General features: G+C 37.7%; 2 long non-coding RNA genes across 4 annotated transcripts in view; one reads left to right on the forward strand and one right to left on the reverse strand.

The window, feature by feature from the left end:
• LOC112806760 (uncharacterized) overlaps positions 1 to 15,080 on the reverse strand; it is a 333,839-nt gene that overhangs the window by 302,162 nt on the left and 16,597 nt on the right. For all 3 annotated transcript variants that reach the window (XR_012375023.1, XR_003203930.2, XR_012375022.1), the window contains exon 2: positions 2,413 to 2,497. This is a non-coding gene — a long non-coding RNA (uncharacterized lncRNA). The remainder of the gene's footprint in view (positions 1 to 2,412; positions 2,498 to 15,080) is intronic.
• The window catches only part of LOC141370724 (uncharacterized), a 48,143-nt gene that overhangs the window by 5,159 nt on the left and 27,904 nt on the right, over positions 1 to 15,080 (forward strand). The window lies entirely within an intron of this gene.

Here is a 15,080-nt window from a genome sequence, read left to right on the forward strand (position 1 = left end):
ATACTTGCTCTTAGGCAATTACTTATTTTTTTTTTTTTGGCCATAGGATAGCTTACAATTCTTATGGTCAGTAAAAAAAAGTTTATCTTAGACTCTTCTACCTTAATTTTACCACTCTGTACATTTATCCTTTCTAGCTCTTCAATATGAATGTTAGAAATATAAATGACAGGGGTGTCTGGGTGGCTCAGTCGGTTGAGTGTCTGACTCTTGGTTTCAACTCAGGTCATGATCTCAGGGTCATGAGATCGAGTCCTCTGTCAGACTGAGCGTGGAGCCTGCTTGAGATTCTCTCTCTCCCCTCCCCCTACTTGCACTATCTCTAAAATAAATAAATAAAATCTTTTTTAAAAAGAAACATAAATGACATCTGATAAAAAGTAAAAACTGGACTACCAAATCAATTAAATTAGTGACCTCTAAGTAAGTTCCCCAAATCAAGATTTAGCCTCTGAAGGAGCCATTCTCCAGGAATAATTGTTAAGCCTTTTCACCTACGTGGTCCCCACAGAGCACAGAGTCCATTTTTCCCCGATTGTAGGTAAAGGCTGGGAGGAAAGTCTCATTACTTTCCCTCCTACTTTCCTTCCCACCCCATGCTCCATAAGCTTCTCTATCCACAGAGAAGAGCAAAATCATCATGCAAAAAGGACAGGGCCAATTTTAGACTCTTCCCTTAATTTTCTGAAGATCTTCTATGAGGAGATTCTAGATTGTCCTAGAAAATAAGAGTTCTGTTTTACGCATCATTTCACTCAATTCCATCCTCAACAGAGACAGCAGGATAACCTATCTGACATGTAAGTTGCAGGTTTAAAACTCAAATGCTTTTCCCCTTCCCCTTCAGAATAAAGTCCCAGCATTTTCACATAGCTACCATGCTCTTCTGCAGTCTACTCCCGGCCTACCACTCCAGTCTTCCCACCGCAGATTCTGCATCAACAATACAGAACTAACAAGAGATGGTCTGTCCCTTCCAGGCCTTGGTTTATAGGTCGTTCACCCTCCACGGTGCCTAACTCCTCACAGTCAGACAACGCAACGTCACCTCCCCAGGAATCCCTCCCTGAAACTAAACTCCCCCACCCTGCTGCATGTGCCTACACTTTCTCTCCCTTGGGCGTTGTAATAACCTGGGCTTAACACCATCACCGCCTTTGCCATGTTACATTTTAATTATTTGTGTATGGATCTGTCTTCAACACTGCACCGTGATCTGGAGGGCAGAGACTTTGTCTTCTATTTTTAAATCTCAATGTCTTAGCAGATGTTCTAGCACATAGCAATTGGTATTTCGCAAATGAAAAAAACTAAATGAATTCACAGTAAGCTCATCTGAACCATCCAAATTCAAGTTCTGGCTCAACTCCACTAATAGGCATGTCTGTGGATGCTGCTGCCTTGAATCTGGTCTCACAGCTTTCCTTTTCACTAAGCGCCTCTTTTAACCTGTGGGGGGTTGTGTTTGGTTTTGGTTTTTAATTGTCTATTATTCTGCTTCTTTGAGGTTTTGTTTTTGGGTGGGTCAGGTTTTTGTTTTTTGTGGGGTTTTTTTGTTTTTGTTTTTGTTTTTGTTTGTATTTTGTTCTTGTACCTTATCAAACATTGTCCAGGGTTTTTTTCTCATTTTTTCCCTAAGTTCTCATATAGTATTATGTGGTTAGTTGATAATGGAGTAGAGTGGCTGGCAAAAATTATACCACAACTTAGGTTTTTTTAAAAACAGTTGTCCTTAAATAGTTGTCAATGATATGATGTTTTGATAACTGTGATTTAACCAACTTAAAATTATTTCAAAGCATGTGCATCCACACCCATTTTGACTGCCTATAGATTGAAAATCAGTATCAGTTTACAAATTAGCTTTATTGATTATTGGTTTCAGACTGTTAGTCCATGGGTGTTTCAAATTTCTGCATTCTTAAAGCTGAGGGTTTCATCAACTTCCCCTCCTCAACCTCAAATTTTCATAACAAATTTTGCTGCAATTAAGGCATAAAGACAAATACACCTAAGGGCAGAACATTTTGATTGTTTATAATGCAGTGGAGTAAAAAGGTACTTGATTTGGTGATTAAATTAAAGCCAAATATGGCTTCTTATGAAAATTTTTATCATCTAAAATTTTTCACCTCCCAAAGTGCAATACAAAAGCCATGCATATATTACTCTACAAGGCATACAAAACATACAAATAAAACAGGAAAAAACTTGCATTGCACATATACAGTATGTATATATACTATACAAAGAAATTGACGGTAGTGACTTAAAGAAACAAGGCTTCAATTACATCTTAATGCTGGTACACTAGCAATATGCAAAAATTGAAGTAAGACATGATAATACCAAATTATATTTCTATGGTATAACTTAAATAATATAATAAAATGCACAACACTAAGAAGTTACCAATATCTCTCTTTGAGTGGAAGAAATATAGGCCTTTTTTCTTCTTCTTGATTTTATGGATTTTCCAGTTTTCCAAAATAAAGATCTGTTCAAAAAGAAAAAAATTACTTCTCAAAAAAATAAATAAGGACAGTATCTTTACCTTTCTATAGTTCACACCTCTAACTATAATCTCTACTGATTTGCAGCTTTGAAAGCATTTTCACATTTAACATGTCATTTGATCCTCTCAAGAAAACAGAATCCTACAAATGAGAAAAGTTACCCTCAGAAATTAAGTGAAATGTCTTAAGATTGCCCAGCTACTAAGTGGCACGGACACTTTTTTTTTTTAATTTTATTTATTTTTGAGAGAGAGTGTGTGTGCAAGCACATGAGCAGGGGGAGAGAGAATGTCAAGCAGGCTCCACACTCAGCTCAGCACAGAGCCCAAGATGGGGCTCCATCTCATGACCCCAAGACCGTGACCTGAGCCGAAACCAAGAGTCAGATGCTTAACCAACAGAGCCACCCAGGCGCCCCCGAGTGGCAACGACACTTTTTAAACAAATTCTGGTTATATTTTGAGTACTGACTGTTTTGTTGAAAAGGGCAATGACTTGTGAAGAAGGTACAGGAGGAAGAAAGAGAACAGGAGGGTTATCAGGAAGAAAACCAAGGACTAACATTCACTGAGTGTGAATTACATGCCCCACTGAGTTAAAAGGGCTGCATGGAGAACGGCCTTTAATCTTTTATGACGTACTTAATATCACCATCTCCATTCTACAAATGGGGAGACTGAAACACAGAGAGGCCAAGTCAGTCAGTCAAAGTCACGGAAAGGTAAGTGGCAGAGCCAGGATTCAAACCCACGCGTTCTGACACATTCTGGGTCGGCACCTTCTGACTCAAGCGCTGCTCTAGCCTGTCGCAGGCATAAGCATAAAAGTCACCAACAGAGCTAACCCATCAAGTTTCCGGTTTCCTTGAGCGACCTGAGTGATTAGGAGTGAATCCATTTTCCATCAGGTCAGCAAACTACACTCTTTTAAAACTCATCATTTTTAAAAAATATTAGTTTTAGTTGCTTTTTAACAGGCGACGGGAAAGCAAAGGATTCAATAGCAAAATGTATCAGTGCTTTAACAACGCTTTTTAAACCATGACTTTAGGGGAGAAAAAACTGATTTTATTGCATGAAAATACAAATCAGCTGGTTATATTAATCATGAACCAGATTCAACAGCAGAATCAACAATAACAGAATAACTACCGGACTTTGAGGTTACAACATAGGAACCCCTTCAACCCTTCCCATTTACCCATACAGCTAACATCCTGGCTTTGGTTTTCTTCTCTGTGACAGATGTAGCTGTCACCATTTTAAACGGGAGAGCAGGGAAATGTATAGATCTATACGTCTCCGTGTGTGTGTGTGTGTGTGTGTGTAACAAAGATACATTGACAGAAAGAGAGGGACTTTTTAGGAGTCTTATCTTCTCATACCAAACCCACAAATGGAGTAGATTTTGCTGAAAATAGATTTTCTGACCCATGGTACCCATTGAGTCAAAAAAAGAATTTTTTTTTTAAACTTCAAGTTCTGTAAAATTAGATTTGAATTTAACCATTTAGCCATTCCACATAATGTTTCTGGGTTCCTACTGGGTATAAGCCAAGTGAATATAAATCAGTATCTATTGCAATCATACTTGACCACAGCACACCCAGTAAGAACAAGCACAAGAACAGTGCAACTAGATTCTAATGCAAACAGTAAGCCTCAGGTTTATTTTATTTTCTTTAGACTTTCTATGTGGAATTTAGTGAATCAATTATTAAATATTAGTGTCACTCATGGAGTTAGATAACCTACTAGCTTCACCATTCCAAGTGTTACCTATTCTCTTCCTTTGTCTGCCCTGATTTTTCACAGATAGAGACACAAGATAAATGGCCTGGCTAGGTTTTAAATTCTTTACCTTTAGGCATTTTCTTTGCTGTTCTTTTTCTTTTTTTTTTTAATCCTTGCAAATTTAGACACCACAGAAAACTGTTATTTGCCTCATAATGGCCTCTTCAGCGTGTTTCACAGTCTTTTGTGGAGAATAATGACATAATGATAGTGTTCTCAGACCTATATTTTCTACTTGATAAGCTAGCAATTATATGATTAAAGCATTTTTAGAAACTCACATTAAGTATATGATACCCTAGAAACCAGTCCATCATGTAATTATAGTCAGGAGAGAAATAATTTACATAACTAAAAACCATCTGAAACACTATTCATGACCAGTATGTGATTTTTTCCAGCAGATTAAATATTGTAAAAATATTAACTTATAATATGCTTTTAATGTTAGGATTATAAATTCTGAATTTTATAAATTGTGTTTAAACTTTCACTTTCCGTCCTTCGTGAAAGGAAGCTATTCCAAACTTTGCTGAAAACATGTGCTAATGTGCTGGATACATTAGGACCAACACAGAAAAACCTTAGGATTTCTCTTCATGGAACACATACTTACAGAGAACAGAGAAAGGCAGGCATTTGCTAGGTATTCAAGCTCTGTGAGGAACATCAATTTTGCCCAGGACTTTTCTTACATCTATCTTGAAGGCACATTTGACTAGATCTTTCTGATTTTTTTTTTTTTTGAATGTCAGATCATTACACCTACATTGTGATGAATTAGAGGAGATACAAATTCATCCATTATTGTTTTCTTTAGAAAATAGGAAAGATATTTAATGGGTACCCAAGAGACTCAAACACCACCTACTAGGAGGACCCAACCTTAAAACAGAATGCCTGTTTTCACTTTTTTGCTCAATTTCTGGAAGAACCAGTTACCTCACTTTTCCCGAGTTCATTGAGAAAGACTACAAAAAATTACAGAAGTATATCCTGAAACCTAACCCTTCAAAGGAATAGTTTCGTACACAGAATCACAGGAGTATTGCCAAAAAAGTAAGCCTAAGTTATTAAGTAAAAATAAGGGTGCCAAACCATGTGTATTATGGTAAGATACTCTTGTGCTTAAGAACAACAATATATATTATTATTACCGCTGTAAATATGCACAAAAAACCCGTGGCAGGGTTACCTTGTTCGTGTCCACGGCAGAAAAAGATGTGTGTGAATTAAGGATGTAGGTGGGAACATAGGAACGATGGACAACATAGGAACCCCTTCAACCCTTCCCATTTACCGATACAGCTAACATCCTGGCTTTGGCTTTCTTCTCTCTCAGAGCTGTAGCTGTGAGAAGCCAAGAATGACTTTTCATGTGTTTTTGTATACCTTCTGATTTTTTAATCATTTGAATGTACTGAGTACTAAAAAAAATATCAGTCTTTAAAAAAAAAAAGAATGAAAGGAGTCTTCTTGATCCCTGTGTGGATTAGGTAAGAAATGTAGACCAAGGGTATTCTCAGCTATGATGCCAACTGAGCTTTAACAGCAAAAAGGTAGCAAAATATCTAGATGCCTCTTGTTACTGGCTTATTTCACCACCACTACCAGCCCTCAGTGACACTGGCTTCTATGTTTCCTAACTCAAAAGAAGTTAGAAAACACACCACATTCTGTTTGATTTTATTTATTTATTTGAGAGAGGGAGCATGAGAGAACACAAGCAGGGGGAGCAGCAGAGGGAGAGGGAGAAGCAGGCTCCCCACTGAGCAGGGAGCCCGACACGGGGCTCGATCCCAGGACCCTGGGATCATGACCTGAGCCAAAGGCAGACACTTAACAGACGGAGCCACCCAGGCGCCCCCACATTTTATGTTAATAATGATAGCAACATGGCAGAATCAGACCACCACAAGGCATTTGGGTGTCCATGCTTGAGGATCAGCAAAATCATAAATACTGCTGACAGTTTCTGAGAGACAGGATGAGGAAACCAGCCACGGTCAATAACTAATCGCCACCATCCTAGATAAAGCTTAACCTTGACCCTCAGCAGGGTAATAGGGATATCCATTCTCAAAAACTCTGCTACCTAAAGCACTACAAAGGGCTGGTAGTAAAAACAAAGACGGCAATGAAGTACATATACTGTTAACACATTGCTGATCTGACCAAACGTATGTGCAGTTATCTGGTTTTTCCAGATCTGCACTTCCTGAGACATTCACTTTGCAACTGAGAAATCATCAACTCTAATGTTAGGAAACGAGAAAAAAGAATTGTTAATTTGTGTAAAGAATAAAAATGATGGAGATACCACCTGACACTGGCATAAGGCTTCACAGAACTCTCCCTCACAGAACCTCGTGGCCCTATCATAACTCTGGGAATCCGGTAGGCGGGGGATCATGAACTGTACAGCGGGGGAAGGGCCGGTTTCAAGGCTGGTATGTGGCAGGCCTAGGACTCCATGCCAGGTTTTCTGAGCTTGTGTTCACTGCTCTGACACACCTCGTGTCTTCTTAGACTCTGAGTTTTCTCCTTCCCCACACAGCAAAGGCTTTCCACAGTTGTGGAAAGTAAGATATATAATAAAGTTTACTCTTCGGCTAAGGAAGGAGTCCAACAACATGCTTTTATTTTATTTTATTTGCTTTTTTTCTTGGTCTCTCCTGAAATTTCTTTATAAAGGTCAAAACTGTTAAAAAGGAACTGCACTATTTTGCAAAATGAAACACACATTGATTGCAACATTTGAGCCTTCAGCTCAGAACTTAAGAACACTGTGTCCTGTCATTTTGATTTTAGATAACCAACTGTAACTACCAATACAACTCCTGGCTGACCTTGTCAATTTACATCTAGGGATGCTTGAATGAAAGAATATTGAATTGTTTCTTTATTCTATTTCTGCCTACTCGTAAAATTCCCATCTTCCCAGCCACCATGGGAGGCAATATGGTAACATATCCATATAATACACTATAGAAAAGAATCAAAACTTGATGGGAAATCTAAATCATATTATAGTTTGGGCTATTCAAATAAGAAAAAAAAATACAACCTTGAAGAAGTCTCTTCTGAGTTTATCTGGCCTGCACTGTGGTATATGCTGATAAAATTTCACTGCACCCTCTAAGGCCTTCAAAGTAAAATCTTTGGAGGTCTTAAGGTCAGGCAGGCTACCCTGTTGTCACTAATTTCCTGTGCTAATGTTACACTGAAGAAATTTTGAATTGTTTGGTGTAAACAGAGCAAGATTAAAAAGGAAGCATTTCAAAAACAGACTTTCAAAAAATGGGACACAATAATTATTGCATTGAAAATTTCATCATTTGTGCCAGGATAATAGGACCTATCATAAAAATGCCATTTTAATTGTTTTACCATATTTTAAACATTTTGTATTTATTGTGATTCCCAGCAGCTAACAGTAAGAAAATAGTGTCAAGTTCAGTCTGAGACCATTTTTTTTACTAGAGATCATGATACTAATGAGGTGTAAGGAAAATGTTGCTAATCATACTTCCCTTGCAGTCTTATAAAGTAATGACTAACACTTATGTATAAAGTATATATAAAGTAAATGCATGTGTGTGTCTAACTTGACAGGTTAAACTTTTTTGATAAAAAATAAAACATTTCAGTTTTTCTCTTTTTCATAAAAGAAACCGTGTCTAATGAACTTTACCTAAATTTTACCGAGAGATGAAACAAAACAGAACACAATGCAGCAAAGTATTTCAGTGTATGCTGAATAGCACGCAGGTCCCGTTGATGGAAATATGTGTCACAGAAGCAGATTATCCTCTGATTTGGGGGTAACCGAGAGGCCCTGTGATAATGAGGCCTATGCACTGATCTTGGGGTCAGAAGATGGGGAGTCCAGCCCTGATCTAGCCATCTGCTCTATGCCTGAGAGCAGAATCCTCACCTTCATGTCTTTAAAATGGAGATGACTCCTATTTTAGGCAGTATTTGGGAGAATTAAATTCAGCATGTAAATGAAAATACCTAATAAACTGCAAAATGGCACATAAATGTAAGGTATCATATTATTATTGTTATAATACCTGAATTTTAATGCCAAGGACAATATTAAGATTGTAGTGTATAGATTCAAACAATACCAAAAATGTTAAAAGTGAGTAGACAGAATAAAATAGGTTATCATTTTAATTTTTATTTCATTATGTTTTTTAAAATATAACAAACACAGATGATATTTATATTGGGAGAGGAGCAAAAAACATCTGCACTCACTTTTTTTTTTAAAGATTCATTTATTTATTTGAGAAAGAGAGGGCAGTGGGGAAGGGCAGAGGGAAAAGAGAATCTTAAGCAGATTCCTCACCAAGCACAAAGCCCAACTCGGGGCTGGACCTCATGACCCCAAGATCACGACCTGAGCCGAAACCAAGAGTTGAATGCTTAACTGACTGAGTCACTTACTTATTCTTAAAGTTGAACTTTCATCCCAGGCACTGCACTTATTCTTAAAGATTTTCCTTTAGTTTTCATCTCCTACTCCTACTTCTTAGGCAAAACACAAAATGTTCCTCTTCTACTTGCTCAACAAAACACACAGATATGTTATTTTTAATTAGGCAGTATAGGAGTTGGGTCTTTGAATCCTACACACCTCTCAAATCCACCTAGTTCTGTGACTGTGGGTATGTTACTTAACATGTTTCAGTTTCTTCACTTGTGAAAAGCAGATAACAGTAGTACTACCAAAGTCTTGGAAGACTTATGAATATAAATGAGTTATCAAAGGTTTACAGTTTAGCACACTGTCTGACACCTAGTAATAACTCAATAAACGTTTTTTGTTACAATATTATATATTTCCTCCCATAGGCATTTCAGACTCGCTGACCACTTTTCAAACTCAATTTGTAAACACCAAGGAGGTAAGAACGCACCGCAGATTCATCTTCTTTCATGAGTTGGGGCACTTGCCCTGTAAAGTCTTTGCAGGTGAAATCTAAGTGATCCTGTTTTCCAATGCAGCTGGTGAACTTGATAACCAAAATCAACTCACCAAGAAAAGCTCTAACACACTTTAATAGCGTAATAGTCATATTTTCTAGCCTTAAACCATCACAACAGACTTAGTAAAGGCTTATTCCAAATTCTTGCCATGTGGCTTTGTTTCTTCATTCATTAAAAAAAAAAAAAAAAAAATATTTCTGGAGCCCCCTGTCACATTCCAGGCACTGTATTTGGTGGTGGGATACAAAGTCAATCAAAAATAATCCCTGTCTTCCTGTCTTAAGAAAGGTGGATATTCTTAAGAATGGATATTATCCATTCTCAAGAAAGATGGATCTATCTTAAGAATGGATATTCTTAAGAATATCCATTCTTAAGAAAGATGGATATTAGTCCAAATCACTCCACATAATGAATATAAACATACAACTGTAAAACGTCCTATAGAGGAGAAAAATCTAGTGCTTGTGGGCATATGACATTAAAGGGAAAGGAACAAATTACATCAATGGGGAAAGCTTCCCCTAGGAAATGAAATTTGAGTTAATATCAGAAGGAAGAGTAGAGTTAACAGGATAAGAAGTGTAAGCTACTGCGCTGCAAATTTAAGGATCTGGGTATGGGTAGGAGGGAACTTGGCTCCTTGTGGGCCTGAAGGGAGGCAGGGAAAGACTAGCCCTCAGAGAAGGAGAAGCGTGGAGCAGATGGCATGAGGCTGGGGACTGAGCGGCACCATGAAAGCCAGGATAAGAAACAAAGGAAAACCACTGAGGAATTTTAAGCCTGGGTATGTGGTTGGTTTTGAGGAGAGGAAGCGGTTGACAGGCTCCACTCTGAATTCTGTGTGTGAACAGTTTAGAGGGGGTCAGAACAGCTGTGGAGAAACCAGTTACATGACTGTTGCTGGGGTTCAAGAAAGAGAATGTGAAAGCTTAGATTAGGGCAGCTGAGCTCGATGTGTTTACGAGTGATAAAGGAAGAGCTTGGTTTTCCAGAAAACATACGTTCTTCTCCGATTGCACAGTCACGTTTTTCATGTAAAGACATTTTTCTTTTGAAATCTTCCAGAGAATCCAAGTAGAGGCTAATGGTGGGTAAAAGGGTTTTTACACACATTTGAATTCAATGAAGGAACCATCAAAATGCCCATTTCTAAATAATCAGTATCATCTCCCTTTGGTGAAACTGTAAAACATGTACTGAAGATGAACCAAAGGAAGTAATTTCCATTGAAATACTCTTCTTAGTGTGAAAATGCCATGGGTAAACAATCACTTATGAAAAATGAGATCAAAGAGCAGTAATACCTTTGAATTGAAGCTGAAAGAAACACAAACACATCCAGGAAAGGGAAAGGCCCTTTAGGGGCCCTCTTAGGAAACAGACCCAGTAGTAATAATTCTAAAATAACCAATGGCATCATCTTTGGAATCTGCTGGAAGACTCTCTGCTCGCTGCCTTAGGAAAAGTTTCTCCCATACTTTGGCCACTAAGCAACCATACCTAAGACATAAAAGTAACAGACGCAATAGCCATGGCACCTTCGTAGTACCTCACACCAACTTAATGAATGCAGAAGTACACCCACCCCAGCACACAAATAGCACTGAAAAGCTCACACATATCAAAGGATTAAGCAGAAAAACAAAAAGGACAGCCCAGAACATATCTTCATTCTGCAAAACAGACACATGGGAACATCCAGTACAATTTTCTCTAAGGTAAATTGTATCTCTCAACTGAGGGGGAAAAAAAATGAAATCATTGGCAGCCTAGTTCTCCCTGAGTAGAAGTGAGACATTAATTTAGATCATTGTGCACTTTGAAAAGTTATTGCACTGCAGGGATTTCCAGTTACATAATGCAGAATCAGAACTCTGTTTGGGTGTCACTTGGCTGCCAGCATCCATGGGTGAGCTGTGTAACACTCCTCTGTCATGTAGCTCATGTGAGAAAAGAATTTTGCTGTTACAAGAAATGGCACTCATCTTGGAGACCTTCCCAGTTACACAAAAGAGCATAATTCCCACATTATCCCCAGGCATACTGTCTAGGATGATAACTCTATGATAGCTTTATGTATAAATTATATACACAGTTCTACTAATGAAAGGCATGAGGGACTGCTTCTTGGTGGTAGCAGTGCAGAAATACAAAATCAATTTGTTTTTCAATTTTTAAAAATGACACTTGAGCTATCTCTAATACTCAGCGAGACTGTGAGGTTAGATGGTAGATAGGGTAATTGCACTATGATTATCTAACAGATCAAAACTGGAGTTGGCAAACAATGTCGAAAGTGCAGACCTACCAACCACCACCTACCCAGTTTATTTCAGTACTTCAGTTTTAAGTCCTTCAAACTTTTAATTTCATACTAATCTCAGTTTTGCATCAGGAATTGCACTCTTGCATTCGGGTTTAATTTTTCTACATATGAAAGCACACTTGCAGAAAAAGAGACCAGAAGTTAAAGAAATGTGAATATTTTCATATTTATTGTCTATTTGGTGACAAAATTCCATATGTAGTACATAGTGTATACCAGATACGAGATAAACTGGAGGATGAGACAGTGTTCTTTTCCTCCGGGACCTCACACCTCTTTTACTCTGAAGTCCAAAATATGAAAGCTTCTGTGTAGTAGCTATCAGTACCTTTTGGAAGATTTATTTTCTTGTACAAATTCAATCATCTTAAACCAAATAAGGAACAGAGATTAGAAAATGGAGATAGGCGTAAGAACAGTTTGAGTTTGTTGACAATTTACTATATATACAAGTTGTGTACATATCTACACCTAATGACAATCTTGTCATTCGATCATTATGATCTTCATTTTAAAGATGAGGAAACTGAGGTTTATACAAGTTTAACACAAGATCACAGATCTAATAAGTAGTGTGAATTCAAACTGACCTGATCTGATTCCACAGTGCTCTCATTCATTTCTGTATACTGCTTCATTTTAACATTTACTATAACCTGAACATTGAGCATTAGTGTCTCAGTTGTTCTTTTTTAAGTACAGTTGACACACAATGTTACATTAGTTTCAGGTGTACAACATAGTGATTCCACAGGTCTATATGTTATACCATGCTCATCACAAGTGTAGCTACCATCTGTCACCATACAACACAATTATAATACCACTGACAAGGTCTCAAGTTTTGCTTAATTTCATTGCTTGATTTGGAAACTTTTATTTCAATTCATTCTCCTTTCACTGTATCTAAAAGATCTTAACGTAGGAAATTAACAAAGTGTTTCTCTGGGTTATTTCATTGTAGTTGAATATAGGACCACGTTGCTCTCTCAAACTCTTATTCTATTGCTTTCAGGCTAAGATTAATTTACTGAGCACCTGTTATAGGCCAAGCACTGTGTGATGTGCTTTATGAGTCAAGACATGGTCCTTGCCCTATACTTACAGGAAAAACAAAATAAAGATCTACTGAGTGAAATGGCAAAAGGAGAGCAGGCTGCTAAGGAAGCAATGGCCAGCAGGGGGCTCAGGTGAGGCTTCCTGTAAGAAGTGGTGTCGGAACTGTCACCTGAAATTTGAGGAGTATCTGGACCAGCTTCAATCTTTATTTCTTCCACCTTGACCTATCTCCTAGAGTGGCTTTTCTCTATACTGTTCAAGTGAACTGACATTCTCACTGGACTCCCACCATCACCTAATTTCCAAATAGAAGCTAAGCTCTCTTGAACTCTCTTCCTTTTAAATTCATGATTTAAACTATTTCCTCACCTTTTTGTGTTGATTTTTCTATAGCACAGATGATGTTAATAAATGTTTGCATGTAAAACCTATAATGTAGGGGTGCCTGGTGACTCAGTCAGTTTAAGCCTCCGCCTTTGGGTCAGGTCATGATCCCAAAGTCCTGGGATCGAGTTTCGCGTCGGGCTCCCTGCTCAGCGAGAAGCCTGCTTTCTCCCTCTGCCTGCCACTCTCCCTGCTTGTGCTCTCTCTCTCTCCCTCTCTCTGACAAATCTTAAAAAAAGAAAACCCATATAATGCGGTATATTGACTGTATATGACATTAATAAAACAAATTTATAAATTTAGTTAAAATGTTTAAAATTATATCCCTGTCTTTAAAAAAATTCTCTGCTAAGTTATAGGATTCATTGTTGTATTATGTGTGGAATTAACATATGTTAATTTTGTTAAAAAGCAAATAGATTACCTATGCTTGGAAATAACAGTAAAGAGGGAATTACAGAGAATAATAAATAAGTGTTCATACCCAAAATGCCACTGATCCCCAAGTCTTGCTTTTGATCTATCAAGGGACAGAGACATTAATCTTCTTTGACTGGACTGTGGCCAGAGGGAACAGTGGCATTTTTTTCCACAATTACTAAAATTGAGGGATATATGTTACTGTCTTCTCAGATAATATACTTCATAGAGAAACTGCTATGGCTTTCCAACAGCACCACCACTCAAAAGTATCAGAAAAATGAGTGAAACTCTAGACTGCATGGGATAAAAGAACAAAATATTTTCTCACAAAGATGAAAATACAAGTATTTCATGAAGTTAGTTGAAAAAAGACTTTGAAGCTGGAAAGGAATAAATGTATCTATATGAGATTACATTTACTGAATTTACTACGGAAAACGTAATCATATGATTGACATGAGTTAAAATTGCATCAGTTTCCTAAATTTGCCGTCCTTGTAGATTCAAGAACACTCAGAATTATGAATGTTAATGGTTCATTAAAAGGTCATGGAATATATTCTATATATGGATACATTTTATCTTTCTCTCCTGGCCTCCATCCTTCCTTCCTAGTGAGGTAGGAGTTGACAGGGAAGTGATATGACTGTAGTGGCCCAGCCCGATGCATAATGTTGTGATGTTAGAGCCCAACAGGGATTAGGAGGTTGACTAGGAAGAAGGAGAGATGGTGGTTACCAGCCTGGAGCACAGCTGGAGCCTGAGCAGAAGTTAAGGAAGTTACTGTTCAGGGGGCAGCAGTAGTGAGATAGGGAGGTAGGAGATTTTACAGGGGAGATCATATTAGTATAGCGAGCCAGGTTTCTCACTATACATACAATTTCCATATGGAAAGAGGGAACACTGAAATGAACTTCATGGTATTGGAATAGAATTGGAGTATCAGGGCAAATTCATGGTTTTCAGTAGTCATTGACAGATATGAAAATACAAAGGATATATATATTTTTTTTCTATGCATATATTCCCTAACACTGTCAAATAGGAGAACCTGGGAGCATTGACACTCCAGCAACAATAAACACATCTAATACCCAGATGTTGGTTTCTAAATACCATCCTTTAAGAAAGGAAGCGGAGATGCTTGGAGAAAAAGCTAATTCCGGGGCCAGGGCAGAGAAAGTACAAGATGTGTTCCTTGTGCCAGAAAGTAAGAAAGTCCTCAGTGAATGAAATGAGTATGCTAAAAATACACAGAAACCAGATTAGACTCCCCCTGGCCAAATCTGGGACAAAATAGTTATCAAAATAAGTAATGGTATTAGTAAATAATAAATCATTGAATAAAATAGGAATCCATGAATTCAAGCTAATAAAAATATATAAATGATTAAATGGGGAAAATAGAAACATTTTTCTTATGGTAGACTACAACTAATAACGGCAGAATAAATGATGGAATTAGAAAAGCACCATTTGTCAACAATCACTGTAATAATTCAGTAAAGAAACATCAACAAGGGGCGCCTGGGTGGCTCAGTCGGTTAAGTGTCTGCGTTCAGCTCAGGTCATGATCCC

This window comes from Callorhinus ursinus, unplaced genomic scaffold (genome assembly GCF_003265705.2).
Source record: "Callorhinus ursinus isolate GAN/ISIS: 27379988/994484 unplaced genomic scaffold, GSC_fseal_2.0 scaffold2, whole genome shotgun sequence".
Lineage (NCBI taxonomy): Eukaryota > Metazoa > Chordata > Mammalia > Carnivora > Otariidae > Callorhinus > Callorhinus ursinus.